General features: G+C 46.0%; 1 protein-coding gene across 3 annotated transcripts in view; it reads right to left on the reverse strand.

Annotated features, from left to right (window-relative positions):
- Positions 1-14587, reverse strand: part of SEMA6A (semaphorin 6A) — a 118946-nt gene extending 104359 nt beyond the window's left edge. For all 3 annotated transcript variants that reach the window (XM_068423046.1, XM_068423045.1, XM_068423047.1), the window contains exon 1: positions 14072-14587. The gene's annotated coding sequence lies outside the window, so the exon portion shown is untranslated. The remainder of the gene's footprint in view (positions 1-14071) is intronic.
- Positions 14588-17023: the final 2436 nt, after the last annotated feature.

The following is a 17023-nucleotide window of genomic DNA, read 5'->3' on the forward strand; positions in this document are numbered from 1 at the left end:
GCGGGGTCAAAAACAAGCATCTGTCCACAGAGCAACCACAGGATGCAAATGCAAACACGTCACCTTTCAGAAAGGCCTTCCCCAGGTGGGAGTCCGCTTCACCCTGGCAAAACAGATTCTGGGGAAGCACACATTTAAACCCACAAGGGAAGTCCAGAGGCCCAAAATCAGCACATTAGCGTAGGCATCTTGATCAGCCAGCTGCGCCCTTCTGCTCATTTCTCAGCCTGTGTGGATCTCAAGAGATCAGCAGGAGTGGGAGTAGAATTACTCCACAACATACAAAACTCTCTCCGTCAGTATCTTGCTTTGAAGTTAAAAAAAAAAAAGAACACCAACAAACAAACAAAAAACCCAACACATGCTAACTCTGGCAAGTTCTTTTTGTTGAGACTTGAGAACTCGGGCTTGAGCCCTTAATGCAAAAGTAACTCTTGGATGGCTAAAAGAACCACTTTCAGAACCTGCATTTTACATGTTCCGGATCCATAATATGACTATTGTTTAAGAAAATGAACGCTGAAAGATGCCATGTCTCAAGCAAGACACAAATGAAATGGTTTCAAATAAGCACTGAGTTCACATTGGACTGACCTGAGGCAAAATCCAAATCCAAATGCACGTTATTTCTCAAGAAGTTAAAACGTCTGGAAAATTGAAAAAAAAATGGCCTTAGATTTGTGGGTCAAACCCATTTCTAGCTGACTTCTAAGTCAGTTTTAAAATAAAGAATTACTTTAATTACTATTTCTCTACTCTTCTAATCACTGGCACAACGTACAGTTGCTGCAGTCTATTTTTCTGCATCTTGCAAAAACTTCTATAATTCTAAATTCTGGAAGTTCTTTAAACATAAGAGAGTATTTAAATACTCTTTTGAGCTACAGAAAATATACTTCACACGAGCAAGGGGAAGTGCTAGAACTACTGCCAGAAACTATTTAATAGCTTGAAGCAATTTCTACGCTCTTGTTCGAACAGGAGAAAAAAAAAAATATTTAAAGGACATTGAATCTCTTTCTATGTTCCCTTCTCTCTAAAATAACCAACTAATTTGCCTTAACTTAATCTGTGCTTTTACCCTCCGTTCCTCATGATTATTAAAGAACTAAGCAGTAAGAGAACAGGAACTCAAGACAGACCAAGCAAATGTTAACCTGGGACACCATTTTGCTAATATGCACAACCATGGTTTCTGCTCAGTGCAAATTGTATTATTTTATATTCAACTGGTTGCACTTGTATAGTCTGATCGTCTTATCTATCCTGCAGGGCTGAGCAAAACAGTGCAACCACTGAAACTAAACATGAATTTATTTTCTGTAAAAGCAAGGCTGAGACATGAAAGCTGTGAAAGAATCTTGTTAGCAATTCCTTGTGTAGGCAGCATGCCTCACTTTAATCATATGCATTACGGCCTTTACCCATCGCTGCGAATTCACTCCCAGAGCTTTTCTGCACATCAGTTTGGCTAACCCACTTTCTAACGTCTCTGTCTCCACATGAGAAAGCTGAAAACTATATTGCTTCTTATACTGCAAACAGCAAGACAACACACACGCGCACAAAATCAGTGCCTTTGAAGAGCATGGCTTGTGTCCATCGTTTCCTGTTTTTGTTCCATGTTTTTCACCACTGTAGTTATTAATCTGGAAGCTTGAAGCATCTGCACTGAGATTCTAAGACACAAGAGGGCAGGCTGCATGCAAAGGAAAACGCACAGTGCATCTTCCTATTCGGTTTCACAATGTAAACAGCCCAGATGAACAGGCTGCCACAAAAATTTAAAAGAAGTGCATTTCTCACTTTCAGCATAAAAATCCGCAACCAAGCTCTTCTTCTGTTTCTCTAGACAGCATACTATCAGTTATAGCTGTAGCCCTGCAAGAAACTGTGTCAAAAGGTGAAAGGTCTCTTTCTCTTGAAATCTGTAGCAATTTCTAAGGCCACTACGTAACAGTAAGGAAAGTTACTTGCCCTCTTCCAGGCTTTGAGATGCAGTGTAATGAAAAGGCAATGGATACTCTCTCAGTAAATTCCACACGTTGAAATCTTTAAGGCCCTCCCCCCGCCCCCCATAAATGTATGTCAGTAAATGCATTGTGTTCATTCTTACACAACCCTGTTTTTTAAGCGCGGGTAGCTGTTAGAGCAGGCTGTCATACGATAGTTGTCTAGAAGCAGGCAGCGAAGCTGCGAAGTGGCACTCCAGCCCCCCCGCTGACACGTCCTCTGCTGGTTTACTGTCAAAAAACTTCCAGTACTAGACTCCGAAGCTAAAATATCAATTCAATGTAGAAATACCATTACAGTACAATGCCTTCTTGATGGTTTTGATATTCATTTTCTCATGAGAAGTTATTTTTTTAATTAATTTTCTCTTCAACCTCAAAATGAGGAAGAACTTCTTTACTGTAAGGGTTACAGAGCACTGGAACAGGCTCCCCAGAGAGGTTGTGGAGTCTCCTTCTCTGGAGGCTTTCAAGACCCGCCTGGATGCGTTCCTGTGTAACCTGCCCTAGATTGGTCCTGCTCTGACAGTGGGGTTGGACTTGATGATCTCCAGAGGTCCCTTCCAACCCCTAACATTCTATGATTCTATGATTCCATGAGTTACATTTCCTCCAAAAATTTTATATTTCAGTAATTAATGATTCTTACTGAAGTCAGCAAGATTTATGTCACCGATATGAACGAATCCGAGGTTAGCTTTTCTAGACAAATCCTGTGCCTGGTGAAATAAATATAGACATGCAATCTGAAGCAAAACTGTGCCCTCATTTTTCTGTTTGATGTCAACAGATCAAAAGTTTGATCCTGCTAACCCATACTTTTGTGCCTCCAACCAGCTCCTCTGCACTTACCTACATAAGCAATGTAATTGGTTCTCATAACATATTCATGTAAGCTAAGGAGACTTGTTTGAATAGAGGTTTACAGCTGGGAATCCAGATATTTGGATCTTGGGAGCCTGGAACAAAGGAGGAGGTCAGGATTAGTCCTTCTGAAAAAAAACTGGTGTAAGCATCTGTGTAGGTGCTCCAGGTTTTGAAAAGTTCTTTAAGTTCTTTGACTGTGACAACAAGGAATTCTTTCATCTGTTTCAAACTAAAACAGATTACTGACCATTTATGAAGGGGAGGGGAGGTCTAAGTAACTGATTTGCTATTCAAGGTAAATCAATGGAAGCATTCTTACAGACCCCTTCTCCGACATTAGCAGTCATTATACAGTCCACATTTTCCACCCTTCTGCAGCACCATCACCAGCATTTAGTTGCACAAACATGTTACCAGAAAAGGCCTGGCTGAATTGCCTCTCTCACTAAAACAACACTTGAGTTGGGTGCTACTTGGCTTTTGTTTTTTTTTTTTGCAAATGGTGTTACTTCCAGGATTTCAGCTACACAAGAGAGTTTATGACATAAATGCAGATGAACACAAAACCAGTTGGTCAAAAATGTGAAGGGTGCACCAAAAAGGAATTAGAATTTGTATGTCAGAGAACTTAATTTACTCCACACTTTCTATTTTCAAAGTTTTTCTTTGATAGATACTTAGCACATGTACGTAGTACTCTAAGAAAAATGTTCTGACAAATCAAAACTGCATTATTCTCACAGTCAGCCAGTCAGTCACCAGCCTTCATCTCACACCTTCAGGCTATTAGCTCCACGTTGGCCAAATCTGCCTTTCAGACTATACATGCTGTTCAACACGAACAGGATTTTTTTTGTTTTTTTACTCTTGGGAAAGGAAGTGTTCTGGCAGTATCTCTAGGTCTTATGCTTAGAACAGGATAAAGCAAAAAAGACGACACCATCCTACAATATACACGTCTCGTGACAGAATTAATCAGTGTATCTGAACATGCTGAACTTCCCTACAACAGAATTAAAAGGAAACACCTTGCAGATAATTAAGTGTAGTAGCTCATGCAGAAATCTTTCGTCTTTCCACAACAGCTCTTTAAGGATTCAGTTCTTAATTTCTTTTTAAAGAAAAACAAAATTCTATTAAAATTCAAGAATAATTTCAGCAGGTGAGAAAAAAAGCATCTGAAAGAATCACTAGAAAAAAAGTTTGTCTTTGTACTTTGCAAAACCCAGAAAGACTGTCCTCTAACTCCTTTCCAAGAAGAAAAAAAAATCTGCACATAGTATTTCTATAAAAGAAAGTCTTACTGCATGGACACGGTTCTTAAAAAATATGTTATATAATCACCTTCCTATAACAGACTACAGCAAATTTAAAAAAATCAATTTAACTGTGGTCATTTCTGATTAATATGGTTAGGACAGTAACTTGTAATTGCAAAAGCTATGCATTTATGATTAATAAGTACAAATTATTCAGAAGCGGAATGCGTTGAACACTATTAGAACTTTATACACATAGTACCAAATTCTCTTCAGATAGAAAACTAAATTCCAAAGTTGATTTTAATGCGTGATACCCTTCATTAGAGAGCTGTGATGAAAAGTCAGTACTATAAAGACAACAAACTGAGGTTCAAGATTGCAGTTAAACAGCCTGTGATCCTCTCTATATAATAAAAAAGACATTTTCAATTAAATACCAGGCTGCATTTAGCCATGCTTGTGGCGTGAAGTACTACTCAAGAAAGATAATTCCATGGGACTCAACCTCTACTTTGCCATCAGGCGACAGACACCGGGCTGCACCCTGCACGTAGGGCAAACGGCAGAAAAGCAGCTCCGGCAGCACAAAGGCATCCCATCCCATTTTATTCCTTGCTCTGGCGTTTTGGGACAGGATGCAGTAGCATCCTCCTGGCCCGTGCCAACTGCAACTGCAGCATTTCCCACGCAGACCCAGGCGCCCAGGCCAGGGCTCCGGCTGCCCTCCCATCGCTCCATCACTCCCACCTGCTCCAAAGGACCAGCGGGCAGGGGTGTACTGGGGAGCTCTACAGCTGAACAGGGGACACCTTTCCTCTCTCTCAGGTCCCCTCATGAGCATGCAGCCCAAGCCAAGTTTTAGCCTTCCAGAAATATCCAGGCAGGAAGATGCTATTCAACATGTGCAAGATTTGCAAAGCAAAATCCATAACTTGCTATAAGGACACAAATATAACAAATACTTTCCCAGAAATGATTATTTTCCTTCCTTGATGAGATTAGTACATTTGATGCTAAAATTCAGCTGCTTGGGGATGCAGAAGAACTCTTATGATGACCAACCACAAATAAACTGAAGAACTATACCGAACTATAAATGGAGTAATGGCTTGTTGCTGAGGTGTTCAGTAGAAAACTCTTCTTTACTCTCCAACAGGAACAAGACTGTGTCTCTATACTGACTATACAATCACTTATCACTCACTTCTCTGTTATCTTAGAGGTAAAAAATAAATAATAAGCAATAAAAATCATTAATTAATGTTAAAGAAAGTACAAATGTGCCTTACAGAACTGCTTAAATTAATTTCTATACAGACCAATTCTATACCTAACCTGAAACTAAACAGAGTACAATAAATTCTAAGAAAAACACAACTGAATTTGTACCTTTACAGCTTTTGACCTAAGTTATTTTTCCACTGTAACAATTTTCTTATGCAATCACCAGCTCCCTTCCAAGGGAACTACAAAACGAGCAGGGCAAACTATTTTGTTCTATCAGACTGTCAATCTACTACATACACGCACATTGTGAGTTTAACAGGAAAAGGCTAGGATTAATTCCATGTAAAATATGCATATACAACAGACTACATGCAAAAGCCAGACTATAAACCAGAAACTTCCATACTATGTGAGAGTATAAAATTACAAACACAGATTTTCTGTGCATCTACCAGCAAACAAAGCTTTGTCATCTTTAAAATTCATATGAAATTTTTGGACTTTAATTTGTTCAGTTGGTATGGCTCCTGAGGGTGGATTACAAATAACAGCCATGTGTTTTCAATGCGCTTGTTGATCTCACTTGAAAAATTGACAAGATTTGGTAGTGAAGTCCCAAGCTGAAGCTTTAAAACTCATCTTTGAATGCAAGCTAACCATCTGAAAGTAAAAAAGTAGCTAATTTTCCAATTAGTTCCAATTATACTGAATTTTTGTAATATAAACTGCAGAGCTTTTAATATGATTCTTTGCTTGATGTGAATATTCAAGGCTAGTGTTTTTTTTTTTGTGAAGAGAAGATACGTATCAAGCTTATCTGTGCAAGAACCAAATTGCTTTATTAGAACTGGAGGGAAATCACTTAATTCTGGAGACACTGTAATGTAAAGTGCAAAAGAAATGGGATTTAAATATCTGCTAAAACATGTGGCTTACTCCTGCTCACACAGAAGTGATGAAAGTTTTTTCTCAATGGGAAGGAAAAAGGAGACCATGATTTGCTCAGTGAAAGATGTTTGTGCATTATTTTGTATTATGCATAACTGACAAAACAAAAACAATATTCAGCACTACATTGACAAGTCAGTCTTCCAGCTACTTTCCTGTTAGACCTATTTACTACTTTACCATTTTCCTCATTTGTCAAAAAAGCTATTTCTGACTACTCACAGCTCCGCATTTCTGAAAGTATGCACGTTTTAACGCTGAATTTGTGAACAGATACTGAAACTTTATTAAAAAAAATACTGCCAATGCCAACATAGTGCTGAAAGAGCATTAGTTCTGTCTGAAAAGAAGTTTACTTCCCCTTTTCTACTTTGTAATTCAAGCTGCTCTGCAGCTAACAAAAGGGTACTCAGTGTCATTTTATTAAATTTAAGGTAACAATAAACATTAACTCAGTCTCAAACATGATGTCATGCTGTATGTAGCTAGGTTGAAAGAGAATGTAAAACAAATTACCTGGATTGCTTAGGAAACCCTAAATGCCCTAATTTACCCAACCATTTATCAGCTGAACTAATGAAAAGCCTTTCTTGCTCTTGCAATGGGTAACGGCAGCCATTAGTCTCTGAAGTGGTACAATTTTACCAGCAAGACAAAACAAAAAGCAAATCTTGGGAGTAAATATCAGCTGGACGTTCACATAACAACGTCCAGAGAGACATATCCAGAAGTCTCCTCTTTTAATCCAACTCTGAATGATGTTGGATGCTGTTCTCTGTTCCTTCAGAGCTCTGCTGCTGACAAAATAACTGCAAGGCTTGCAAGTCCGAGTATATCTCAAGCCTTTCCCAAGGCACCCCAACACTATCTGACGCACTGAAACTATGGCAACCGAATAAGAAAGCAGCCTCCATGATTAATAGATGAAGATCCCAGCGACTGTGCCTAGCTAGGCCATAATTCAGGAATGCAGGAGAAATTAGCATAGAATCCATCTCAATCTACCAATAAAAAGTAGATTTCGAAAGGCATCAACAAAACAGCATTTTTTTTTCTGCTAAAAAAAAAATTATTCTATAGAACTAGAAACTGTTCAAATTCTCATTAACATTTCAATGAACGGCTGCCTTGAGTGCAAGTAATGGATAAATTTTCATGAACAACGGTGAAGGAACCAACATAGCAAATTTCCTGTCTGACTATCAAAGTCATACATAGGAATACTCAATATATAGAACATCTGAGCGAAGCTGAGCAGGTAGAGATAAGAAAGTAGAAATCATGTTTGCTGTAGTCGGGAATATATTTGGACACAGTTTTTCCCATTGTGTTGGGGAGTCATATGAGAGAGTACTTTTTCCATTTGCTGAACTGGAACAACCGACCAGATCTATTACACACTCTACACATTTTCATTACTAGAAGGCCCTGTGAGTCTGTCAGGGTCATTGCAAAATTGATGAGGGTTAGGCATACTTTTTTTTAAGTGCATAATCAAACTTCCGCTATTACCTCCAGTAAAAATACTAGTATTATAGTCCTCATCCACTAGATGGTCTCAGAATAAGGTGAAAGGGCATAATAAAAATATTCTTTATTTCTTTCCCCTTTCGTAAATGTTAAGTTTTCACTAAAGGCAATTGGCTAGAGAGATCATAAAAGCATAGGAATGCCTTTCTTGCCCATATCACACAAAGGGTATAACCCTTCAGTCAAGGTACGGCTTTACCTGGGGAGCCTGAGGGAGAAGGAGCCAAAGGCTTCTCATATGGAAGACAGCACACATGCTGCCATGTTGCACGATGTGCTGCAATGCTGTGCATCTGCCCCCTGAAACTCTTTAACTTCAGCACTGCATGAATGTTGTAAAAATATATTTCTCTGGAAAATTCCTCGGTAGCAGTTTTTGATGGTAGCTAAAAAAAAAACCCAAAAAAATGGCATGGGGTAGTCCATGATATGTGAATTTCAAGTATCTAGTATAAATACTTTATATAGAAATGCCTATTATTAACAATACTTTTAAAGGAAAGGTCATTGCTGAATGTGGTGAATTACCATATGTTTTCACTCTAGAGATACAGCAACTGGCACTTCTGTTAATAGCTGGTTTATCTACTTCATTTTACATCTCTATTTCAGCCACTAAAGAAACACTCTGGGGCTTGGGGAAAAATTCCCTTCATACAAAAATGACTCTGTATTCACACAGAGCATAGTACACCCTTCCTTTTGGCTGATAAATAACTACAATTCTATACTAGGAAAGACTTCAAGAGGTTTTGCAGCAAATTACGGGATAATTCATGTTAGGATTTTCTCGTTTTCTTCTTCCTTTTTTGAAAGCTGTTTTTTTTAAAAAAGTGACATCTACTTCCTTTTTTTTTTATTAAACTATAGCTGGAGCTAAACTTTAGATTTCAGAGGGCTTAAGTCTGGCAGCCTCATTTATGTTCATCTGGTGCACGAAAGCTGAGAACATTATTATTTACAGGGGGAGGCATAGATCTCTAATCCCCTCCCTATTTCCAGTGGCCCCACTATTAACAGTTAGCAGCCTTTTTAAGTCTGACACGACAAAACCTGCAAATGCCTCTATGCCTTTCAACGAATCCCTCCTAAGACTTCTAGAACACCCTGATGTTCTGGTGAGATGCATACCTCTTTTCTTGGAGGTTTTTTTTCTCCCTCAGTTCCCATACCACATTTAATTTTGAATCCTTTCACATCTTCCAGCTGCTAAAATAGGATAGGCAAACGAGCAGCTTGGGAACTCCAGAAGACAGGAGGGACATGCAATATGTATAATTATAACACAGCAGGTGGCACTCTTCCCTTTAAATCCTAAAGCAGTGCCTTGGAGCTGTGCTGCCATACCTGGCATGTTGCAACCAAGACCCAAAACCAAATCTTCGTTCACCATGGACAATTAAAGATCCCTTAACACTGTGTAAATGTGAACATTTAGTTGTTTCCACGGCCATAGGTAATGGTTTAGTTGTCTCACAAGACAGCACACAAAGAAAATAAAAACATGAAAACTCTGGTCTGCCAGGTTTGCACTTGAACTGTGAAAGTCCACTTCTGCCTTCAAAGACCCTACACAGCTCTAAGCTGTTCCTCACTCAAGACCCTGAAGCGACAGGCCAAAAATAAAAATATTCCCATAGAGCGGTGTCAGGCTCAGACCCAGGCTCTCCCCCAGCTGCTTGTTTCTGCCTTTGAACACTGCTCATGGTTGCTGTATGCTGTTGATCAGCAGCCGGACTCCACACTACTACTGACTGTATCTCACCGCCAAAATGATCTCTGTGTATACCTCGCCCACCTCAGAATAATCCTCATACACAGAATTAATGAGCATAAAATGCTGAAACGGTCACCGGTAAAAAGCATGGCTGCTTCTTATTTTTCCGTTGCCCCATCAAGACAAAGCTCATCACAATTTGTCAGACGCCACTTGCTCCACAACACGCAGACCTAGGTCTGACTTAACACTCAAGGTAGATCCAGAGCAAATTATAGTCACACCATAGCTTCAGATCGCCACCAAGTATTGATTTGCAACAGAGAACAGTATTTTCAAATTGGGGCCTAAACATGAAAAAAAGTCCCTATTTGAGTAATATTTCAGCAACTGCCTTTACTCTCAGAAAACACTCAGGTAAGCAAGGCTTCGCTGGGTGAGCAAAGCTTACTTGGGTGAATGAGACTGGGAAGGATAAGGGCTAAAGATTTACCTTCTCAATAAATGAATAGTAGGAGGTAAAATACTGCAGCATCTGTATCAAATTAGGATAGTGAAAACTTCTGTTTCACTACGGTTCAACTTTTCTCTAGCATATGCTGTGTCTAATACAGTTGAACATCATTTTCCAGAATTTACCCAGTTAGTTGTTTTCAGTACTCTGCTGTAACGTATGGGAATCAGGTACTATACACAAAACAGTTGTTTGGGTAGTATAACAATGTGCTCTTGCAAACAAGTTGGATGGGAGGCATGTATTAGCTCAGGTCAATTTAATCCTAAAACATTTTATGTCTCCCCTGCTGTAAACCATGTGAACTCCTTTCATGTGTATTTATGTATGGCTCTTCAAAACAAGATGACAAATTTCCCCTTCCCTTCATAAAACATGCACAAGCAAGTTCACATCACCTACTTCCTTTTTAATGCAAACAGTTCTAGTCTGGATTTATCACAGGTCATTAATCTGATGAAGGCAACTCCTCATCCTTAATCTGACCTACCTCCTTCTTCAGTCTTAAACTCCAATAACTGCAGTCCTCTATTTACAAACATTAAGAGGGGACTATGGCTAATACTCACTTTCATCTTCAAGTAGCTAGAGATGTTAGCTAGTGTTGTTTGTTCAAGATGTTAGTGCCCAATTATTTTTTGGTTCAAGTAGTATGAGTTCAGTTGATAAGGTTGGTTTTGCCATTAAGAATATGCAGTTTTAATGTAGACTAATTAAGAATACATAGAATATCTGTGACTATATGATTAATCTTCCCTGAAAGTATTCACCCATGCTTCAAGCATTTGATTCCTACTACATGAAAAACAAATGTTGCAAATGTACTTTACGGTATTACCTACTGTTTTAAAATTCATTTATCATTCAGACAGAAACCTCATGTGGGCATTCTGCTCCTGAACTAAACTTCCACGAAAGCCAGAGATTTTCTTCAGTGAAGAGTGGTGGAGAACAGAGATCAATGTTTTTACGCATAGGAAATTGTTTGGCTTTAAAGACAGACAGTATCTATTCTTTGTATTATACCTTAGGAGAAGCTACCGTATTAAAACCGGGTTCCTTTTAGATAAAATTATAGCCTAGACAGTGAAACGCCTTGGTAACCGTACTTTTTTTCAAGACAAACCTTTCCGATCTTACTGAAGCTGGTATTTCCTTTCAACCACATACAAGGCAATTTCATGAAGAAAGGGGTTTGCTGGAGCAGACCCAAATTTCCTCACAATACACTAGGTTAGTGTCATTAAAAAAAAACCAAAACAAAAACATAAGTTAACCAGAGTACAATCATTTTGCTTTTCTGGTCTGAAAACAAATGGCAAAGGAAGCCCTGAACACGATAACAGCTGCATAAACCTTACTTTGAGAGAAATGCCAGAGACTCCTCAAAATCTCCACAAGTTCTGTGATTAAAAGGGCCTGACTCTGCTGGACTTTCTCATGTTGATGCCAAAGGATTTACCCGCGAAGTAAAGATTACTTGCATGAGAATGTCTCACTGGATGACACTTAAGATTGAATGCAAGCCAAAAGCAGTCACTGAACTAATTTTTGCGAAGACAGTGGGAAAATCACGCCTCTAGCTACTATCTTTGAGGTTAGCTTAATAATTAATAGCATTGCTGGCTGATACTAAACAAAAGCAGAATCTATGTCAAATAATAAGCCACCTCATGCAGCCCTGTGACAGAAAATGGTCGTGGAGATTTAGCTGTTTATTTACAACACCTGCAAGCCGTGTGTGCCCCTTTGGAAGATTCAGCATTCACCTTGCAGAGTCAGGAATTAGCGTCTTTTACAATTTATCACAGAGCTGACTCAAGCCTTTATTTTTGCCGTTCTATTAGCGAAACAATTTTCTGTCTACAGCAGCTAGAGATCCGCGCTGGACAGACGCTGGCACAAACGCGCACGTTTACAAACTTCAAAAGCAGCAATTAGCTTGGGAGAGGAACGGGAGAACAAATTTCTCTCTGAACAAGCGGAAGGTTAGAAAAAGACAGAGCGATTTGCCTAAGGAAAACCCAGCAGTTATCGCCCTGCGACTGACCCTGGGAAGAGCCAGGTTGGACAGAGGCGATGCCCGCGGTCAGAACGGTATCTCCGCTGCGACTGCCCGGGCTCCAGCCTCAGCCCCGCTTCTCCCGCCAGCCCCCTACCCGGAGGGGCTTCCACCCGGAGCCACCCCCGGGAAACACCTCCCTCGGGCAGGAAGGCAGGCAGGAAGGAAGGAAAGAAGGAAGGGGCGGTGGGACGGCCAAGGCCTCGCAAGAAGCAGGTACTTTTTCCACGCGTGATGCAGAACACCCGAACTTTTCACCGCCCTCCTGGGCGGCGGAGCGCGGGGCGGTGCTGACCCGCAGCCGGCCCCCGCGGCTGCCCGAGCCGCCGCTGCCGCCACCGCCCCCCGCGCCTCGGCTCCGCGTCCCCAGCGCACCGGCCGCGGGAGTACAGCCCCGGGAAGGCGTGCGGGCTCCCGCTCATGCCACGGCTCCTAACACACCTTGCCCTCAGCTGGGAGCTTTCCCTGTCCGTGCATACACGAGGACGTGGTGTGTATGTGTGTACGGGGAAATCCCTCCCCGCCTCAGCATCCTTTCTTCACAGCAGCATCCCGTCCCCTCCTCAGCATCCCTCCCCACCTCAGCATCAGCGGCACGAAGGTGCTCCACTCCGGGCACCCGCCCGGCCTCCCCGCCAGCCCCGGGACTCCCCGGCGGCGCGGGGCATGTGGGGAGCGGCGCGGGGCATGTGCGGGGCGGCGCGCTGCCAGCCCGCAGCCCCTCTGGGAGGGCTGGCCGAACAAGAACGCCTTTGTGCTGGTCGGCCCTGTTATTCCCCCTTAGAAAAACTTTATCTTTTCCGCCGTTTCGCCCGGCTCCCCCGGGGCCGCAGGAAGGAGACGGGCTGAAGGAGCGGCACGGCGAGGGCGCGGGCGGAGGGAGACGAGCTGGGCTGTCCCGCGATTCTCCCCGCCCGCCGGGCCGCCTCGAGGGGTCCGGTCTCCCCCGGGTTCGGCGCCGGGGCCAGCCCGCCTGCCTGCGCTCACCAGCCGAGGAGAAGCGGCTGGCAGAGCCACCGGCCCGCGGGGGAGAGGCTGGAGGCGCCGGGCAGAAAGGAGCGGGGAGCAGCCTTGCCCGAGAGCCACCCTACTCGCGGGGGCAGCGGGGAGGCAGCCGGCAGCTCCCCTGCGCCGGGACCGGGGCAGAGGGGGGCTGCTGCTGTCCGCGGGGAGGGGAGCCCGCAGCCCCAGGCCACGATCGGGAACAAAGCCCGGGGCAGCGCCGCGGAATAAGTTTCCTCGGTTCCCGGCCCCTTCCCCCAAAACGCATCCCCAGCCTTACAAAAAAAAAAATTAAAAAATAATAAAAATAAATAAATCAACCGCAACCCAATTACCCCGCATAGAAGAGCGGAGACCGCGGGGAGCGCCCACATTGTCCCTATAGCAAAGACACCCCCGTCCCCCCCCGACCCAGCCCCACACGATGCCCGGCGACCCCGAGCTGCGGCCCCAGCCCTGGCCCCAGCCCCGGCGGCGGCGTCCCGCGGCCGCCCAGCTCCTCGCGGCGCCCCGGCGGACGCGATCCCCGGCCGCCAGCCCGCTGCGAGCAGGGCTGCAGGCTCGGTAGGCGGAGAGGAGCCCGAGCACCGCGCATGCAAGCCCTGCCAAGGGCCTACGAAGGAAGGTTAACACGGTGAGCAGTTGCGGGGGAAGGGGGGGGGGGATGTTAGAAAACGAAGAAAAAAGAAAATAAAGGCGAAGCCACGAGATGCCTGGAAAGTGGCAACAGCAAGCGCAGCGTGTGCACTTGCAGGCGGCTGTTTTCCTCCTCCCTAGGCGCTGCAAACGCTGTCGAGACAGAAAGCAGCAGCCAGCCTTAAACCACACACCATCCTCGCTCCTCCCGAGCCTGCCGGGGCGACCCGGGAGCCTTCCTTTCCGAGCAACCCCGAAACATCAGATAGGGATACGGACGGGGGAGTACTGTACCTTTTCGGTGCATGTAGCTAGGCAGCTAGAGGACAGAACTAGCTGATGTAGTGTCCCATTTAGTAATCCATTTAAGGGGATCTCTCTGGGAAACTGGAGCCACTCTCTCCTTTGCAATCCTTTGTCATTACTACATGTGTGCTTCCCGGGGGATGGAATATTTAATATTTCTACTTTCGGAATTGCAAATGCAATTTGTTCATTTCCAATGATGGGTGAAAAGAGGGGAGGGAACAGGGAGAAGAAGGAGGGGAAAAAAAAAAAATAGCGTTCGCAACTCTTCTCCAGACCCAAATTCCTCTACGGTTCCACTCCAGTTAAGTCCCCTTCAGTCGCGCCTCGGGAGGTAAATCATTTCGGGGTCTCCTCCTGCTCCCTCTCTACCAAAAGTGCTCCCGCTGTGACGGCTGCTTCAAGAAAACTCCTAGGCTGGAGGCACTCGCCGTGCCACGGCAAGAAAGCGCAGTCACTCCTCGCCCCGGGCTGCCGCGCATTGGACTGAGCGTGGCGAGGACCGTGGAGCCGCTGCCTGCCGCTGCCCTGCCTCCCCTCGGCGCCCGCCGCCCGCCTCCGTGCCCCTGGGACGCGGCTCCGCCGGCGGTGGCGGAGACAAAGCCCGGACTGGATCCCGGCGGCGGACGGGCGCGCCCGGCTCTCCGCCCCTCTTCTCGCCCCGCCCGCCGCGACGGGCGGGGCACGTGCCCCGCAGCCCCGCCCCGCCGGGCAGCGGGCGGTGTCTCCAAGGGGGCGGTGCTGGCGGGGCAGGGGCGGGGCCTCGGCGGCGAGGGGCGCGGTGGGGCGGGGCGGGGCGGGGGTCGGCGAGCCGGTGCGGCGGGGGGCGGCTCCCGGTTCCGGTGCTGTCTACCCGGCCACGCTACCGCCAGCGACACCGCCCCGCCGGCGCGGGGCCGGCGCTGAGCGTTACCAGGCTTATGTCGAGCAGGTGTAAGCGGAGGGGACCCGCCGCCCCCGGCCCCCGCCCTTACCCCCGGAGCTGCCGACGCCTCCAACCATCACAGTTGTTCCACGCCCGCAGCCAGAGTAGCCCGGACCGCCCGCGGCGGCGGCGACGGGGCCGCGGTGCCGGGCAACAGCCCGCAGCCCCCCGGGGAGTCCGCAGCTCCTGCGTAGGCTGCGGGCGCGGCAGCAGGGGCCGCTGCGGAGCCCGGGGCAGCGGCAGGGCCCCACGCACGCCGCCGCCTGGCAGACGGCGCGGGGCCGGGGCGGGCCGTATACCCCGGGCGCATCCCCCGGGGGAGCGGGGACTGGGGCCACAGCTGGCGGCTGGCGCAGGTCTCGGACGCCCGCTTGTCTTCCGTTCCTGCTTCCCTCCGCCCACATCCCGCCTCCGTGGTCGCTCGCGGCGCTAATCCCTGTCTCGGAGCCGATCCAGCCAGGGGGAGGAGCAAGCGCCGCAAATGCGTTAATCCCCCTCTCCCCGGATCCGCGCCGAGGCCCACCGTCGCCGCCGGCGGTAATACCCCCAGCCCGGCCGCGGCGCGGCGGGGCGATGCGGAGGCTGTGCCGGAGACAGCTCCCCACTCGGGGCGCACGGGGGCTGAGCCGCCCGCCCCGGCTCCCGCGCCTTCCCCGCCGCTCCGCCGGCGCCCCGGCGCCGGGACGGCCGTCCCAAAATCGGGCGGTGCAGCGAGGCAGCCAGGCTCGCAGACCCCGCCGCGGCCGGGCGGAGCTCAGCCGCTGCCCACAGGCGCGGCGGCGTGGAGTCCGACCCGACCGCCCGTGGGTCCGCCCCTTCGCGCCCGTGGGGCGCCCCCGGCGCCTCGCTGACCTCTCAGAACATCGCGGGGTCGGACGGACAAGGCTGCGGCCGCGGACTACGCTATAAACCCGACAAAACAGCCCAAAGTCGGAGAGCTGGAAATCGGCGTGCACGTTTGTTTGGCAGCGGCATGCAATCCCTCAAGAGTTTTAGCGGTAATTTCCACGCTCTAGATCTCGCCGGACTAACGCCGCAAGGAGAGACTCCAGTTATTCCAGCGCGAAGGTGTCCAGTTTCCACAGGATTCATTTACATGTGCAATGGCTTTAACATGATTTACGCTTTTTTTTTTTTTTTTTTCCAAACCAGATAACTGAAAGGACAGACTGCAGCTAGGGGATTTGCTGTCAGGCCACAAAGTGTGGCATTAAAATTAAACTAATTACTTGTTTATGACAGCTGTTTTTCTGCCTTTTATTTTCAGATAATGAAAGGACTGTGAGAAGTTGGTTTTGGTTTGGTGTTTGATTTGGAATCTAAAATTACACACATATTCATTCAATTTCTAGTTGTTAGTTGTTACAAGGGAAAACATTCATCTGTATCAAGGAAAAGTTTCTTCTTTCCTTTCAGACAGTTTAAACTGAATGTATACTTAGGGTAATTTTCTAATGTAAGGAACTGAGACTTAAAATATATTTTCTTTCTTTCCCTGAAAATCTAAAACAGAAGCGAGTTCTGCACCAAACAGAATAATCCTGGGCACAGATAAATTTTAGTGAAACAAACTTACCCCAGGTCTGAAAGCAATTAGAGAAGCTGAACGGGTACAAATAATTTCTGGGTACCCAAGCGTGTGTCAGGGGGGTAAACCCCTTGATTTGCCAAGACCCCTAACCCCATTTCCACAAAGAGGCCCCTGATCATCTCATGCTACTTCTCTGTCAGAAAACGAGAACAGAGACTGAACGCAGTCAGGATTTGCGGGAAATACCCGTTCAATAATACCAAAGGCTGACATTCAATCATTACATTATGCTCAATCACTACATACGTTTTGAGGTGTTCAAAACTTCCACTGACTGTTGTGGGTTTGAACTGTAAGCGGATCTAGATTGGGCACTTACAGTGTGCTGCAGATACTTCACAAATATTTCCTCAATACTGAATGGTTTATTTTACACTGTATTTCTTCATTAGTCAAAAAAGGCTTTCTGACAGACAACATTTTT

The sequence above is a fragment of the Nyctibius grandis genome, chromosome Z (assembly GCF_013368605.1).
Source record: "Nyctibius grandis isolate bNycGra1 chromosome Z, bNycGra1.pri, whole genome shotgun sequence".
In the NCBI taxonomy this organism is placed as follows: Eukaryota; Metazoa; Chordata; class Aves; order Nyctibiiformes; family Nyctibiidae; genus Nyctibius; species Nyctibius grandis.